Source organism: Poeciliopsis prolifica, unplaced genomic scaffold, assembly GCF_027474105.1.
Source record: "Poeciliopsis prolifica strain line A6 unplaced genomic scaffold, Auburn_PproV2 SCAFFOLD090, whole genome shotgun sequence".
In the NCBI taxonomy this organism is placed as follows: domain Eukaryota; kingdom Metazoa; phylum Chordata; class Actinopteri; order Cyprinodontiformes; family Poeciliidae; genus Poeciliopsis; species Poeciliopsis prolifica.
This window is the reverse complement of record NW_026562465.1, coordinates 223,134-239,408: the sequence shown is the minus strand read 5'-3', so window position 1 is coordinate 239,408 and position 16,275 is coordinate 223,134. Positions and strand designations below refer to the sequence as shown.

Below are 16,275 nucleotides of genomic sequence, written 5' to 3'. Positions count from 1 at the left end.
CTTTATAAGGCTAGATACGTAGCAAAAGGCTATAGTCAGGTTGCTGGTATTGATTATAATGAGACTTTTTCTCCGACTGCTGATATGACATCTGTGCGTGTTCTGATGCAGCTTGCTGCTCAATATGATTTGGAATTGCACCAAATGGATGTCAAAACGGCATATTTACACGCCCCTATCGATTGTGAGATATTTTTAGAACAACCCGAAGGATTTGAGGTGGTAACAGAGACAGGAGAAAAATTAGTCTGTAAGCTTAACAAGTCACTTTATGGTCTGAAACAGTCAGGACGAAATTGGAATAAAATGTTACATGATTTCCTTATTAAAAATGACTGTGCAGAATCCTGCTGACTATTGTGTTTACAGTAAAGAAAATGAACATGAGAGAGTTATCTTGATTATTTGGGTTGATGACCTTATTATTGCAGCTAGTAATGATCAAATACTCAAAAGTGTGAAGAAAATGTTGGCTGCTAAGTTTAAAATTAAAGATCTTGGGAAACTGAAATATTTTCTAGGGATTGATTTTACACAGAACCATGGTCAAGTAAAAATGAACCAAAAAAGATACATTATAAAAATATTGGAGAGGTTTGGCATGACTAACTGCAAACCAAGGTCAACTCCCTGTGAAAATAAAATGAAGTTTGACAGTGAAGGTCAACCTGCTGATCATAAAAGATATCATGAAGTAGTGGGAAGTTTGATCTATGTAATGATGAGCACTAGACCAGATTTGAGTTTTATTGTCAGTAAGTTGTCACAATACTTGTCTGAACCAAGAGAACAACATTGGGTTGCAGCAAAGCATGTATTGAGGTATTTGAAATGTACACTAAATCAGGAATTATGCTTCAAGAAAAATGAACAAAATCTTAAACTTGTGGCATTCTGTGATGCAGACTGGGCAGGAGACCAGAAGGACAGACGAAGTATGACTGGTTACTGTTTTAGTCTATCTGAAACTGGACCCATTATTTCCTGGAAGTCTAAAAAGCAACCCACAGTTTCTTTGTCTACATGTGAAGCTGAATATATTGCTTTGGCTGCTGCTACACAGGAAAGTATCTATCTTGTGAATCTAATGAATGGAATGGACTTTGGATGTGAATATACACCTGTGACTGTTTTTGAGGACAATCAAGGTGCAATTGCTCTTTCTAAAAGTCCGGTCTATCGTCAAAGGTGCAAACACATTGATATTCGGTATCACTTTATTCGGTCTGCACTTTGTGATGGAAAAATAACTCTGTCTTACTGTCCAACAACAGAAATGGTGGCTGATATTTTAACAAAGCCTGTAACTAAAATGAGAATGGATAAATTTGCATGTTTTATTTTTGGTATGTAAATGTAAAGCAATGACATGTAAATGTATTATGTCAGCATAAGAACAAGTGGGGGTGTTGAATCTTGTTGATGTTCTTGCTGATTACCTGTTGTGGGCGGGGATTTACACAGGTGTGTGAAATCTGTTAATAAAAGGCCACAGGCTGCACCGCACAGCACTGCACTGCACTCAGGCCAAATGAAGCTAAAGGCTGTGTTGTTTTTCCTCCGTCACTACCCGGCATTTCCAGCCCTTTAAAGATGGCAGCGTCAACACAGGCAGTGTATATGGTATTGCACTATATGGTTTGGCCTGATAAGTATGGATATTTGCAGAAAAGTACAAAGTTGCGAGTGTAATTCGTAAGTCACGTTATTGCTTGGATTTTACACCACCTTGTTAAGTCACTGAACTTAACATTTTAACGGGAAAAAGAAGCACAATGCGACTCGGATGTAACAAGTTGTACGACGGTTTTGTAGAAACGCGACAGTTTCTACAAAAAAGGAGAAAGTACAGATACTTCTGTAAATATAGCAGAGTAAAAGTCATAAGTATCCATTATTAAATCTAATTTACAGATCCACAAAAATTGTATTTAAATACAGCTTCCCACTGCTGCTCTCCTCTCTGGTGTTTCTTTGTCCATTGCATTCTGATTGCCTCTCGTGACGCTGTGGATCCAATCCACTGAGTCCATCTCCTTCTCGGCAGAAGATTCACTGACAGTTCCTCGTTTCACGGCTGGCTATCGGAAGAACTCACCTGTTCGCCCTCCACCGCAAGCCTCATTCATTCATCTCCAAAGAACACTCTGTCAAGACCAAACCCCGGAGCCTGGATCATCTCCAGGACTCCCTGATGGAGCTCAAATCAGAGGACTGTCGGTTCAAACAGTTCACCCAAACTCTTATTACTCAAAATGTACTTTTCCATGTTTCTGTCATTCCATTAGGATTTCTGCTCCTAAAAATGGTTAAAGTAAAAAAAGAAAGTACTAAGCTTTTATATTTCTTTTTGGAATGAGTAAATGTTCTGCTGACCTGTTTCAAAAATCTCTGAAATGTTGCGTCACAAGAGATATTGAGTTTGTTCTTCTCGATACTCTGCACAAAAGGAAAATATTTTGCTGTTGGCTGCATGTGTTTATGCAGTTTTTTTTTTAACCAAGTCACGAACACGGCTTCATTTTGTTTTCACTTGTATTCTCCCAAAAAGAAAGTTGTAGTTTGTGCAAATCAGTTTGGGAAGGAGTCATTTGAAAACTACCAAAAAAACACAGCAGGATTTACCTAAAGGAAAGTTCTGTTCCTACAACACAAATGTTCAGGTGGTGTAAGTCGAAAAATGAAGCCTAGGCGTAAATTCAATTTGGAAGACTCCTTAACCTCACCAGCAGCTCCCAATCAGCGCACGCCATGCATTGCTCTGACCAATCAACGCCGGACCAAGCCGCGTCTCTTCCAATCATCAATCAAGCCCAAGCTAAAAGGATCTCCAGTCGAGGATTCCTCTGGTTGCCTGCCGAGCTCATGCCGCACGTTTCCATGTCCGACATCGAGTCTGATATCCAGCCGGGTTCCCCGGCCGCCCTTCTCGGGGACCTCTTCCCCCCACCTCCTCCCCATTTCGCCGCAGCGCCCGCCTGACCTCGCGCTCTACGCCCCCTTCTCCCGCTTCTCTCCTCAGATCCAGAGGTATCTCCCAGGTTCCTGGCTTAAGGTCTCCGCAAGTGGCTGCGCTTGCAGCCCTGCTGCCACCCTGCGATTCCCCTCTACGATTTCCTTCGCTAGCCTCTCCTCCTCCCCCTCCGACCGGCAGGAAGAGAACTTGCAAGTCCGCCGCTCCTCCTGCTTAACGCCGCAGGGGCCGCCCCCCCTCTTCCCAGCCAGCTCCCCGCTCACCGAGCCCTTCCCCCCCCTTCAGTCCCTGGTCCTTCTTCTCACGGTCCAGTCCCGACGACGGAAGCTCCTGGCCCGTCTTCACGTCATCGCTCTCAACCCCCCTCCTCCCCCCCTTCTGATCAGACAAACCTCATCACCTCCATGGATTCCCTCCAGCGTTCCATCTCCTCGCTGTCGGCTCTGCTTCACCGTGGGATGTCAGACGCCGTCGACCCGTCCGTGGCTCCCTCCACTTCCGCCCCCGCTGCTCTTCATCCCGCCCATTATGCTCCTCTCCCGACTTCCACCCTGGCCACCGCCCGTCCTGCTCCTCCTCTAGGTAAGCCCTTCGTTTTCTTTTCCCGTCTTCTTATTATCGCTCCTTTCTCTCTTTTGGCTTTCTCTGCTCATATTTAGCTTTCTCTGCTCATCGGCCCTCTACTCCCCCTCCCCCCTTTTCTCTCGCACCATCCCCTATAATTCAGGCACGCCCTACAACCCCTGTGCGCTAACGTCTCTCCGAGGCTACGTGCCAAGATCCTCCAGGGGCAATATGTGAATCTGGCGTCCATCCTTTTGCCCTCCCACGAAGTTGACCGCAGCGTCGCCACAGTGGGGGATTTCTCCGCTATTTTTAAGTCCTCGGATCCCCGTCTTTCCAAGGACCTCTCCATCGGGCAATTTCTGGCCGCCTTCAGTGTCTTCAGGGATGTCATTTGTAGTGTCTACCCTGAACGCAGTGTCGAACTTGACGCATATCTGGCGTTAATTGCCGATCTGCACATGCAATATGGCCGGTCTTTATTCTATCATTATCACAAAGCTTTCGCTTCCAAAGCCGCCGCTGTCCTAGCCCGTTCTGGTCATTGTCTCAACTGGTCCATTCTGGACATGGAAATTTTGGTCATGCTTACCCAATCTACTGCATGTTTTCAGTGCGGCTCTATCGGCCACCAGAGTGTTTTCTGCCCATCAATCCCTTTCAGGCCCACCCCTACCACTACCGCTCCCCCTCAGCCCCTCTTATCGCTCAGGCCCCTCATGCCTCCCGCGACCGCCACGGGCGGGACGTGAAGGTATTTAATAATATGCCCATTTGCAATAATTTCAACGAAAGCGTCTGTGCATTCCCTAACTGTGCCTTCCTTCACGTCTGTAGTCTCTGCAGGGACGCACATCCAAAGTCCGTCTGTCCCAGCCGTCCGTTCCCAGGCAGAGGCAAACGGGATTTCAGAAACTAGTATCCCTTCACCTTCGCACTCCCGTCCGCACCGCCGTATTGGCTTCCCTCCTCCTACGGCACCCGGATCGCACCTTCGTTATTTTTTTGATCTCCGGTCTCTCCCAAGGTTTCCTAGTAGGTGTTCCCCACCCCTTGTCCTTCCCAATCTTCAGTCAGCCCTCTGCGAGCCAGACATCGTCTCTGAGCTGCTCTCTAAGGAGCTGTCTAAGGGTCACGTCATCGGCCCTTTCGACTCCCCCCTGTTCTCCATTTTTCGCGTTAGTCCCCTGGGCGTTTCTACTCGGAAGTACTCGGGCAAGAAGCGCCTCATCTTGGATCTCTCCGCTCCCCATTCCGGCCCCTAATCCAGCATTAATAGTCTCATCCCGAAGCCTCCTTTCTACCTTTTTCACGCCACGGTGGATCATGCAATCTCACTTATTAAACGCACTGGACGTGGCGCCCAGTTGGCCAAAGCCGACGTTTCAGATGCTTTTAAGATCATGCCGGTGCATCCCTCCCAGTGGCACCTGCAAGGCGCTAAATGAGACGCTAAATTTTATTTCTTTGTGCGCCTGACTTTTGGGTGTAGGAGTAGTCCCGCTCTCTTTAACATGCTGTCCGAAGCGCTTTGCTGGATTCTCCTTAACGTCACCAAGCTTCCCTCCGTGCTTCACCTCCTTGACGATTTCCTCCTTATTGACCCGCCCTCCCAACCCCCCCGCTCGCTCCAGAAGTTAAAAGACCTTTTCGAGCAGGTCGGTGTCCCCCTCTCCGAGGAGAAAACTGCCGGTCTGTCCACCACGATAGAATTTCTCGGCATCTCCTTGGACTCTGAGAAGATGTTGGCTTCTCTACCGGCCAGCAAATTAGCTCGCATTCGCGAGACAGCTCAGGCCCACCTTTCTTCCCTGACACTTTCCAAACGTCAGCTTCTATCCCTGCTCGGTCACCTTAACTTCGCCATGCGTATAATTCCCCAGGGGCGCTCCTTCATCTCCAGGCTGCTCGACCTGGCAAATTCCGTCCCTTCCCTACTAGATCAGGTCTCTCTGGATGCCGGTTGCCGCTCTGATCTTCTTTTCTGGTCTAAGCTGCTCAACCGCTGGAATGGCATCTCTTTCTTTTATGACGACATCGCTCTCTCAGCCACTTCCATCCAGTTCTTCACCGACGCCGCCCCGTCCGCGGGCTACGGCGGTTATTTCCAGGATAGGTGGTTTGCCGAACGGTGGCCCCCCTCCTTCCCGCAGTCCGAGTCCTCAGCCTTTTATGAAATTATCCCCATCGCAGCAGCCTGCTGCCTGTGGGGCAGCTTGTGGGAACGCAAGCGCATCGTCGCCATGTGCGACAATGCAGCCGTTGTCGATGCCATTAACAAAGGCCGTTCCTCTTCTAGCTCTATCATGCCTTTTCTACGCCGCATCACCTGGCAGTCCGTACTTCACAACTTCGTCTTAACTGCCCGTCACGTCCCAGGCTATTCTAACGCTGTCGCCGATGCTCTCTCTCGCCTTCAATTTCAGATCTTTCGGCGCCTCAGTCCTTCATTTCTGTTAGCTTTCTACGGGTTCCTTCGTTTGGGGGAATTCACTACCCCTAATAATCTTTCTACCCGCCAGATCTCCAGTTTCATTCAGATTACTACTGCCTATCCCTAAAACATTCTAAATCCATAGGCGCCTGCACAGTCGTGATAGCCCGTAACCACAGTTCATTTTGCCCTTTTCTCGCCATGTTCGAATTTGCGCTTTTACGGCGCAAGTTAAGTTTCCCCTCCGAAGCATTATTTCTCACTCCCGAAGGCTCTCCCATGACTTCCGCCTGGTTTATCAAACACCTCCGACTTCTCTTAGCCGCTATCCGCCTCCCTCCCAATCAGTTCTCAGGGCACTCCTTCAGGATAGGGGCGGCCACCTCCGCCGCTGCCCAGGGAATTCCCTCCTCGATGCTCCAGCAGCTTGGTCGTTGGTCATCTTCAGCGTTCGTCTCCTATATGCGCCCAGACCTCTCCTCTGTCCTCTCAGCCCAACGTTCTCTCAGTGCCTAGGTAAGCACTGCGCAATTCACTGGTGGTGGTGTTCAAACTTATCGAGCGCATGCCCATCTTCCGTGAATGTCATGCTTCTCTTTGTCCCCGTCCCGCATACCCGTTACCAGATTTCATCCCGTCACGATCCCTGCAGATGCCCACGTAGTCCCGTCATCAAATTGTGAGTTTTGTTTCTTTGTTCTCTTTGTTATTCTTTCTCTTTCTCGCTCTGGCCCCCGTTACTGTTAATGGCAACCCCCTTCACTGCCGCTCATGTTAAAAAATTTACTATCCCCTTTTTATATCCTCGTCTCCTCCCTTTATGATCACCTCTTAGCCTTCACCTTCTGACTTTCACGTAAAGCCCCATCGATCAGTTCCGCCGGTCTTGTCGGCCAGATTCGCAGTCCTTCGCCCCGTACATCTCCAGCCGGCCAGCACCGGCATTCTTATCATCCCTCGCCATGAAACGTCCCCAGCTGGCTTTCATCTACCAGCTCGTTATTGTCCTTCGCCTCGTAACGCCCATAGCCGACTTTCATCTATCAACTTTTTCATCCCTCCTTTATGTAACATCCCCAGCTGACTTCATCTACCAGCTCTCCATCACCCCTCGCACGCAACATCCCCAGCTGGCCTTCATCTACCAGCATTTAATCATACCTTTGGATATAACGTCCCCTGGTGGCTTTCTTTTATCAGCATCGTCTTCATCACTTGCTACGTACCTCTCTAGCTAGCTTTCTCCACCCTCATTCCCCATCCCTCACTCCGTAACTTCTCCAGCTGGCCTACATCCGCCAGCTTTTCATCATTTCTCGCACATACCGTCCCCGTCCGGTCTCACCCATCAACATTTCATCGCCCCGCCTCGTAACATACCTAGTTGGCCTCATCGCCTATCTCTTTCACACACAATACGCGTAGCTGGCCTTCATCTACCAGCGTTTTCACATCTCTAGCTCCATTACGTCTTTAGCTGGCCTTCATCTACCAGCTTCGGTCTCCCTTCGCACACAACGTCTTTGGCCGACCTTCTTACAGCAACATTTTATCGTCTCTCACAGCGCATGTCCCTAGCTGGCCTTCATCTACCAGCTTTCATCATCCCCTTCACGTACGTCCCCGGCTGACCTTTATCCATCCCACTTCACCATATCTCGTTACGTAACTTTCACGCTGGCTTTCCGCGTCACTCTAATCGTACGCACCACGGCGAATCCCTAGCCTCGGCCCCGGCTTCGCCTCCCTTTTTGGGGGGACGGACGTTCCTATCAGCAGCGGGAACACTCATCCAAGCTTATTGCAATCGCAGCTCGATGTCCTCAGCTGGGGCCAGAGCGCCAAAGACTCTAAATCATGCACGTTAAGTAACCCCTCTAATCGCCTCTCTTTCTCCGCCTGAGTCTCTCCAGATTGAATTATGTGTTGTGTGTTTTATATCGGAAACACACAATAGTGCAGTAATGAATGATTTGATTTTCAATCCTTTCATTAAGTATTTTCAAATTGGAGGGTTTTAAAGAATAAGTATATAAAGATCATTTAGCTGTATATGTCTTGAGATTTGAAAAAGATTGCAAATAAATTGACCAGTTCCTAGATAATGCTAGATTTGAAAAAAAAAAAGAAATGCATTGTTATATATATATATATATATATATATATATATATATATATATATATATATATATATATATATATATATTATATATATATAATTTTTTATTTTTTTTATAATTTTTTTTCTCCGAAGAGTTTTTGCAGCGCTAGTGACTCGTATTTTTGACCGCAGGCAGACAGGAAAGAGGGCGAGGAGAGGGGGGGAAGACATGATGCAAAGGTCGCTGGGACCGGGAGTCGAACCCGCAACGCCCGCGTCGAGGGCTGAGGCCTCCAAACGTGGGGCGTGCTGTGGTGGCGCAGGGTTAGCACGCCCCATGTTTATATATTTTAATTAAGGTTGCACTGTGGCATAGCTGGTGGCACTGTTGCCTTGCAGCAAAAAGTTTCTGGTTGAATATTGGTTGTAATGTGTTACCTTAATTATACTGAGTAAATTTGGGGCATTTTTTTACAGTGCAGAACTACCTGCACTGGCATTTTATTCAGCAGAGTAAAATGCCACTACTTGCAGCTTTTTCCTGATCTAATTTTTCAAAATCTTTAGAGCAGCTTTTGGATAAATTGTGATCAATGTTGAGCCACAAATGTAAAATGTAGAATCAGCACCATAGGACAAAAATATTGTTCTCAAAGCAGTTCATAAACTGATTAAAACACCAAATGTAATTACTGATTATCATCAATAATTTGTTGTTAAATTGTTAAGTTATGATCACAATTGAAAGTCTTTAGTGTAATCAGGGCAACCATGGAGTCATAAGCCAGACTCAGTCTCTTGTAAAGGAATGAAATCAGATGAAGTTATTCACACAGCAAAGAATGATCACTGACACACTGATTTCTAGTCAAATCTGAAAATGTATTAACAAAATAGCCAAGCTTTACAGCTGAATTATTCCACAATTAATCTTTTTTCTTTAACTGCTGGCATCCAGTCTAACTACTGACAAGACAAAAGGAAAATACTGGAAGATCCATCCATCCACTTCCTGTTCGCCCTTGTCCCTATCGGGGTCGGGAGGTGCTAGTGCCTCTCACCCCGCCTCTCAGGTTCGGGGTGAGAGGCGGGGTTCACCCTGACAGGTCGCCAGTCTGTCAACACAGACACAAATTACTGAAAGATAAAATAGTAAACATATCAGGTTAATGAATGAGCTGTGACAAATTAAAGTGGGATACTGAATAATTAACATCAAAACTAATTAAACAAGAAAACACAGGAAGATTTGCAGAAGCATGAGATGGACAAAGGAAACGTGGTTATATCCTGGTTGTTGTAGCGATAAGATTTAAAAGAACCACCATATAGATAAACAGTTAGAGCTGGAAATACAAAGAACAGCAATAATATTGTAAACAAACAATTCCATGAAAGTAATTCATTTCTCTTGCATTAGTACAACTACAGAAAAACAGGTTTGAGGGAACTCATCATTTTATCAATCCTACAAAGAAGCTTTAATGATCTGTTTTATGTTGCAATTCCTTCTACCACAGTGAGAATAATATTCTGATGATTCAGTCTTGTTCTCTGTTATCAGGGTTTTATTACCTGACACAGAGCAGACAGAGGCTGCATGCTGGCAGTGAAAAGCACAAAGTATCAAAAAGCAGCCAGTTTGTTTCATCATTACCCTCCTACCTCTGTTTTTTTCTCCTTCATTCTCTTGGCCTCTGGTCTCCAGCAGAGCTGGACGATCTGTGTGCTCTGAAGTCTTCATTATCACTGCTTGCTTGCCAACCAGCAGACAGGACAAACAGCTATTTTGATCTGAGCCTCTTCTCCTGTTCCCCACTATCTCCTAGTCACTCGCCCTGCCTCCAACAATCTTTTTCCATTTCCTCTTCTTGAAGCCTCTTCATCTTCCTCCCAGTGTTATCAAACTCACACTCCTATCTCTTTTCTCCATGTTGTTTTGGACCCAGTGTCTCCAGTTTCCTGCAAAATCCTTAGTAAAGAGTATTTAAATAGTATTTAACCTCTGGGCCATTTTACTGTTATTAATAGTTTTTTCAAATCAATCCTGCTTTGTGTTGTTGCTAAAAATTTACAAAAAGAACTGTTAACATCAAATTTAAAAATGACTCATACAAAATGACAAATGAAATATGTATATTTAAAATATAAAATAAGTGACTGCATACAAATTCACCTTCTTCATAATGTTCAACCTAACAGAGGTCCAGACGATGCGTGCTAGGAGTCTGTCAATGGGATGAGTGGAAGAATGACTGTATTTCAGGTGGATGTAGTAGAAAGACATCTGTGTCTGGAAGATGAATCAGTATTCCTGGCTAACTAAAGAATGCTGTTCTTTATAGTTAGCATGAAAATGAATCAGCTCCAAGCACATCAGAATAAAGGCTATTCCATCCATCCATCCATTTTCTCCACCTATCTCCAGCTGCGTTCCGGGCGAGAGGCGGGGTTCACCCTGGACAGGTCACCAGTCTGTCGCAGGGCAACACAGAGACAAACAGGACAAACAACCATGCACACACACACACACACACACACCGAGGGAGAATTTAGAGAGATCAATTAACCTGACAGTCATGTTTTTGGACTTTGGGAGGAAGCCGGAGAACCCGGAGAGAACCCACACACGCAGAACATGCAAACTCCGTGCAGAAAGACCTCAGACAACCTGACAGACATACAAAGAGTAGAATAAAAAGGTAGAATCCAGATTATTGAGAACTATTCACACAGACACCAGGCTGAGATTGAAGCCAGAAGAGCATCTTCTAAATACTGACTAGGAGGTGAATATTTGGTGTGTGTGCCTAGTTGTTTGTCTGGTCTGTCTCTGTGTTGCCCTGCGACAGACTGGTGACCTGTCCAGGTGACCCCGCCTCTCGCCCGGAACACAGCTGGAGAGGAACCAGCACCTCCCGACCCCGTTAGGGAGAAGGGTGACCAGAAAATGGATGGATGGATGGAGGTGAACTAATTTCATGTTTCATATTTAGATTTCATTATTATTTTGTAGAAATTAAATATTAATTTGACCTTAAATGAATTATTTTGTAAAACAGAAATCAAGATCTATTTGATTGAGATTGAACTGTAAAAGAAACATTTTATGCATTTTGTTGAATGAAGGGATGAATATTTATATATATATATATATATATATATATATATATATATATATATATATATATATATATAGATAGAAATTGAATACAAATAATAACTACCATTAGGATATCTAACAATTTTACTGTTATCAATTTTAAGAAACTCAAAAAGTTTATGAATTGCTTCTTTGCTATAGAAGCTTAATCATGGCTACTGTAATAAATTCCTGCACTTGAATTTTAACAGTCACCAATCGTAGTTCAACCCCAGTAAAAGAATCATTGCCTTGTTTAAATGTAGAAATGCAAACTCATTTACCAGAACCATCACTACAAAGCTTTTGTTCCTCATATATTTTATAAGTGTTAGAGCAAGGAATGTAGATTGTAGATGTCACTAAACAAACATTCTAGGAGCTTTGTTCTCCTTAGCCTATAAGAAATACTCTTCCCTTCTGCCAACCCCATAATCTCTGCTTCTTTACCGTCTTTCATCTCAAGAGATACTTGTTGTCTGCAGTAGGTAACACCTTCGCCACCTCTGTCCCCCACCTGCACAGTGCATTAAGTAATGTGATCACACACATGCACAATCTCTATGCATGTCTGTGAGTCATGCTGGGTTTTAGCTGCTCCCCTTCTAGCCCACCCTTCTTTTCCTCTCTTACTCTTCCCACCTCTTGCTGCCTTCAGGCCAATGCTGCCCTTTGCACCACAGGTGAGCTGTCACTGCTAATCTGGGCTGCCTAACATAGTGGCCAGCTAGAAATAGGCTTCACTGCTTGAAAATGATACCCACACACTTTCACATCTGTCTACTGAAATAAAATGCAAATATGATGGGTGTGAGCTATCAAATGTTTGAAATTAGCCCAAAATACAGCTAGCTTAACTTAACAAATACTGATATAATAATGTATTAACTTCAGTTTAATTCCAATATTATATATATATATATAATCATTTTTTTTCCCTATGGACAAGTTAATCCCAAGGCACTCTAATAGGATCCAGATCCACTCATTGGAAAAACATAGTTAATACATGCATCCTTCCTTCTTCTCCTTCTCTGGCGTCGGGTTGCAGGGGTAGCAGCAGGAGGTCCAGACTTCCCAGTGTTTCACATGTGGCTGGCAAAAATATTGCTACAGCTGATGTGTTGTCCAGAGCTCCAATTCTCAATGAGTCAGGAGGACTGCAAGAAGAGAAGGTCAACTTGTATGTTGACTCAGTCGTTGCATGTTCACCTGCCATGGAACCACGACTGAGGGAAATCCAAAGACATCAGGATGAAGACAGCATACTCAAACAGCTGAAAAAGTTCTGTGTAAAAAGAATGGCCAGATAAATGCTCTATTGAGAAGGGTTTCCAGCCTTATCTGCCATTTTCATGTGAACTTACTGTTCCACATGGCCTGCTTCTTTATGGTAGCAGAATAGTGATTCCAGCTTCTCTCAGAAAAGACATTCTATTGAAGCCACATGAGGGTCACTTGGGGATAACTAAATGTAGAGAGAGGGCCAGACATTCAGTGTGCTGGCCAGGGCTCAGCAGCGAGCTGACTAAGCTGTTGGAGACCTTTGACACGTGTTGCCGGGAGAGAAATAAACACAAAGTCACTACTGCCCTCTGACTTTCCTTGAAGACCATGGGCCATGGTGAGAGCTGATCTTTTCCAGTTGATGGACAAACAATATTTGATAATTGTGGATTATTTCTCCAGATACTTTGAAGTTGCAAAGCTTACATCCACAACATCTGAGGGGCTGATTGAACACTGTAAGTCCATCTTTGCACGCTATGGCATACCAGAGCATCTCCGCTCTGATAATGGGCCACAGTTTGCTTCGGATTCCTTCAAACGATTTGCACAATAATGGTGTTTCAGTCATGAAACATCCAGCCCAAATTTTCCTCAGAGCAACGGGGAGGCTGAGAGAGCTGTCAGAACTATCAAGACTCTCCTTAAAAAGGGGGGAGATCCATATCTTGCTCTTATGGCCTACCGTTCTGCTGCATTGGCAAATGGATTCAGTCCAACTGAACTTCTCATGGGAAGGAGGATAAGGACAACTGTCCCTGTTACTCAGTCGCAGTTAATGCCAAAGAATATTGATATGGACTGCAGAAAACAACTACAGGCAGAAACAAAGACAAAACTACAACTAGAGACAACACCAGTTGTCTCCAGTTGTAGGTCCGCAACATGCCACTCCTACATCCAGGTGAGAAGGTGTGGTGACAGACCTGAAAACCAGTGGAAGACCAGTAGTGTCTAGAGCAGGGCCACACTATCGAGACACCCAGAGGCCTGCTGAGAAGGAATCGCTACCACCTTTCACACACTCCTGGAGCAACTGAAACATCTGCTGTTCCACATGAGACATTACCTGAAGAAAATCTTCACACACACCTGTTCCAGATGAAGACCAGCAGGAGGTTAGCCATCAGACTCCACCACCTGAGAGTCGAGTTTCACTGAGAAATAGGAGACCTCCAGCCTATCCGGAGCACACCAGTACATTAAAACACAAAGGTTTATTTCTTACAATCATTATTAAGTCAACACACAAAATTACTTAAGTCTCTCAGGCCTTATGATCTGTTTTCTGCATGAACCTGGAGATATCACCCTTCAAGCCTGTTTTATGACATACACATGCACAAAGAACAACGCCATAAAGAGGAAACTACAAAAATAAACAAAGTGGGATCCAACCTGCCCCACCTTTGTTTACGGCAAACACTTGGATGTGTAGCGTTCTCTCTGATGCTTCATGAAAACAAAAGGGGAAGACAAGGAGGGAACAATTCCATCAAGGGACAAATTAAAATGTAATAGATATGACACTTTATCTCCATTTGTTATTCTACGTAGCATTGAAGACTCGACAACATCATGAGAATCCTTTGGACCCTGATGCCGCTCTGTGGTTTTCACAGAAAACCAAAGCTGCAGTGATTTTCTCCTGTGAAAGAAGGATGACTGTTGTTACGATTCAGAGAAGACTCAGGATCTCTGAATGCTCCTGTACCTTACACCGAATGCATTTTTCAGAAGGTTTTCTCTGAGGTAAGGGTTTGAGGTTTGAGGTCAGAAATTGACTTCAGGAAGGAGGAAGGTGCTCGATCTTCTCTCAACAGAGTTCTGTAGAAGTTGAAAAGTGCCAACTATGGTTGGTTTAACCAGGCAGTTAATTCTGTTAGTTAGGATTGGTCTGATTTAGAATTGCTGGAAGCAACAATTATTGGATTTGGCCCTCATACGATCAGCCAAGCTTTGCTTAGATTTGCACAGGCTCTGCTGTCAGTTCTGTGGTCTTGGTGGACACTAGCTCCTCTCTGCTGCCCTCTACAGCTGATCCTAGCTTGTGATGCTCTGTTCCATTTGTTGTACTTTTGTACAATTTATCCCGAGATCCTACCAAACAGAAGTGGGTGTTGACCAGATGTATGGATTTACATGAAATCCAATTAAAACAGTTTTTTTGGATCAATTATTTTTATTTTTATTGTATGTCTATAAAATTAGGTACGATTGTCCACATACAACATAATGTGGACAAGTGGAATAAAACATGAAATTTTCGGTGTGCATACCCCCAACCATCAATCTCATGGCAACCCATTGCCCCACCCCATGATCTCAAAACCACAGCAATAAGGGAAATAAATGTCGAAAAGGTAAAATAACTCACAAATTAAGAATATAATAACTATTAATAGAGAACTCTTAACTGACATTTAAAAAAATAATATCTATTATTCATTTTTATTACTAATCTAAATATTAATAGCGTGCCACTGAAAGCAAACAGCTAACAGTTGCTAAGTTAGACTTCAAAACACACACAAGACCCCACCAGAGTTACTTTTTCTTGGAGCACAGAAGTGACAGAAGCTCAAGTCCAGCCGTCAAAGAGCAAAGTAATCACTGCTCCCCTTAAGGCCTGTTACAGCTATAGGTCAACAGTCTAGCTGCTCAGTTCCTGACAAGAGAAAATACAAGGCTTCATTCTGTTGACCAAGACTTGCTTGTGTCATTGTGTGTGCATGTGTGAGAAAGAGGTAGAGAAGGGGGAGAAAGGTGAGAGAGAGATCTAGAAATGTAGAGTAAGAGAGACATGAGTTGAGACAAACCCAGGTGCAGAGCCTGACTGTGACTGACCTTTCCTCCCACTCTGCTGTCAGTGGACTCCCACTCTCACTCCCTGTGTGTGTGGACATCCTATTCAGGACAACTCTACATTAAGCCCAAGTGACAAGTAATAAGGGTGGACCTGGGGCTATAACTTTTTATCATGTCCACATAGATTACATCTGGACTAATGAACTAACTCATTCCTAAAACACCATAAATGTTTGTATAAACAGAGAAATGAATAAGTCTAAGTCCATCGGCCCTGAAGTACAGAACTGAGCTGGTGGCAATGCACAGATGATCTTTATCCAAAATAGACTGGAGAATGAAAGATCATATATGGTATTTAGTTTTCCACCATTTATATAATATATTTTTTCAGAATAAAACAGGACCACCACTGCGACCTGCAGTTTTCACAATAAAATCAAATAATTGTTAACAAATACTATTTATCACGAAGCACCTTTATCTAAATATAAATCTGATATTAAGCTTCTAAAGTACACAGTTTACTTCTTCCACTTCCATCCGTGTCAGTCTCTTCCGGACCCTTTAGAGGGACCCATAGTCCACTGTTGACCACTTTCCGGCGATACTCAGCAATGGTATATTACTTAGTCTTACAGAAATCCATTGCTGCCCCAAAAGTGAAGATAAAGACTCAAATCAGCTAATTATTTCTCTATACATATAAACATAATGATATTCTGGCACTTTATTTTGTAAATGCAAGCTTGTGGATTTAGCTAATGCAGTCAAAAGATGTAAACCAAAAGCCACATATGAACTTTATTTATTTTTTTAAGTCCACATCAAAAATAAAAGTCTGCGCTGCGGAGCGGTCTATGGAGTAGGACGTGGTTGGTGGTAGCTCCTGCCAATTTCGTTTAAAAAGTTAATTCCAATGTGCTTTTCTTTGTAAACCAAGTCGCTATCGATTGTTTTGCACC

General features: G+C 44.1%; 1 long non-coding RNA gene across 1 annotated transcript; it reads right to left on the bottom strand.

Moving 5' to 3' along the window:
- Window positions 1–8,934: 8,934 nt before the first annotated feature.
- On the bottom strand, window positions 8,935–9,872 carry LOC129353426 (uncharacterized). The gene is made up of 2 exons (XR_008605012.1): window positions 9,739–9,872; window positions 8,935–9,210 (listed from the first exon to the last, which is right to left on the bottom strand). It is a non-coding gene; the product is annotated as an uncharacterized LOC129353426 (long non-coding RNA).
- Window positions 9,873–16,275: the final 6,403 nt, after the last annotated feature.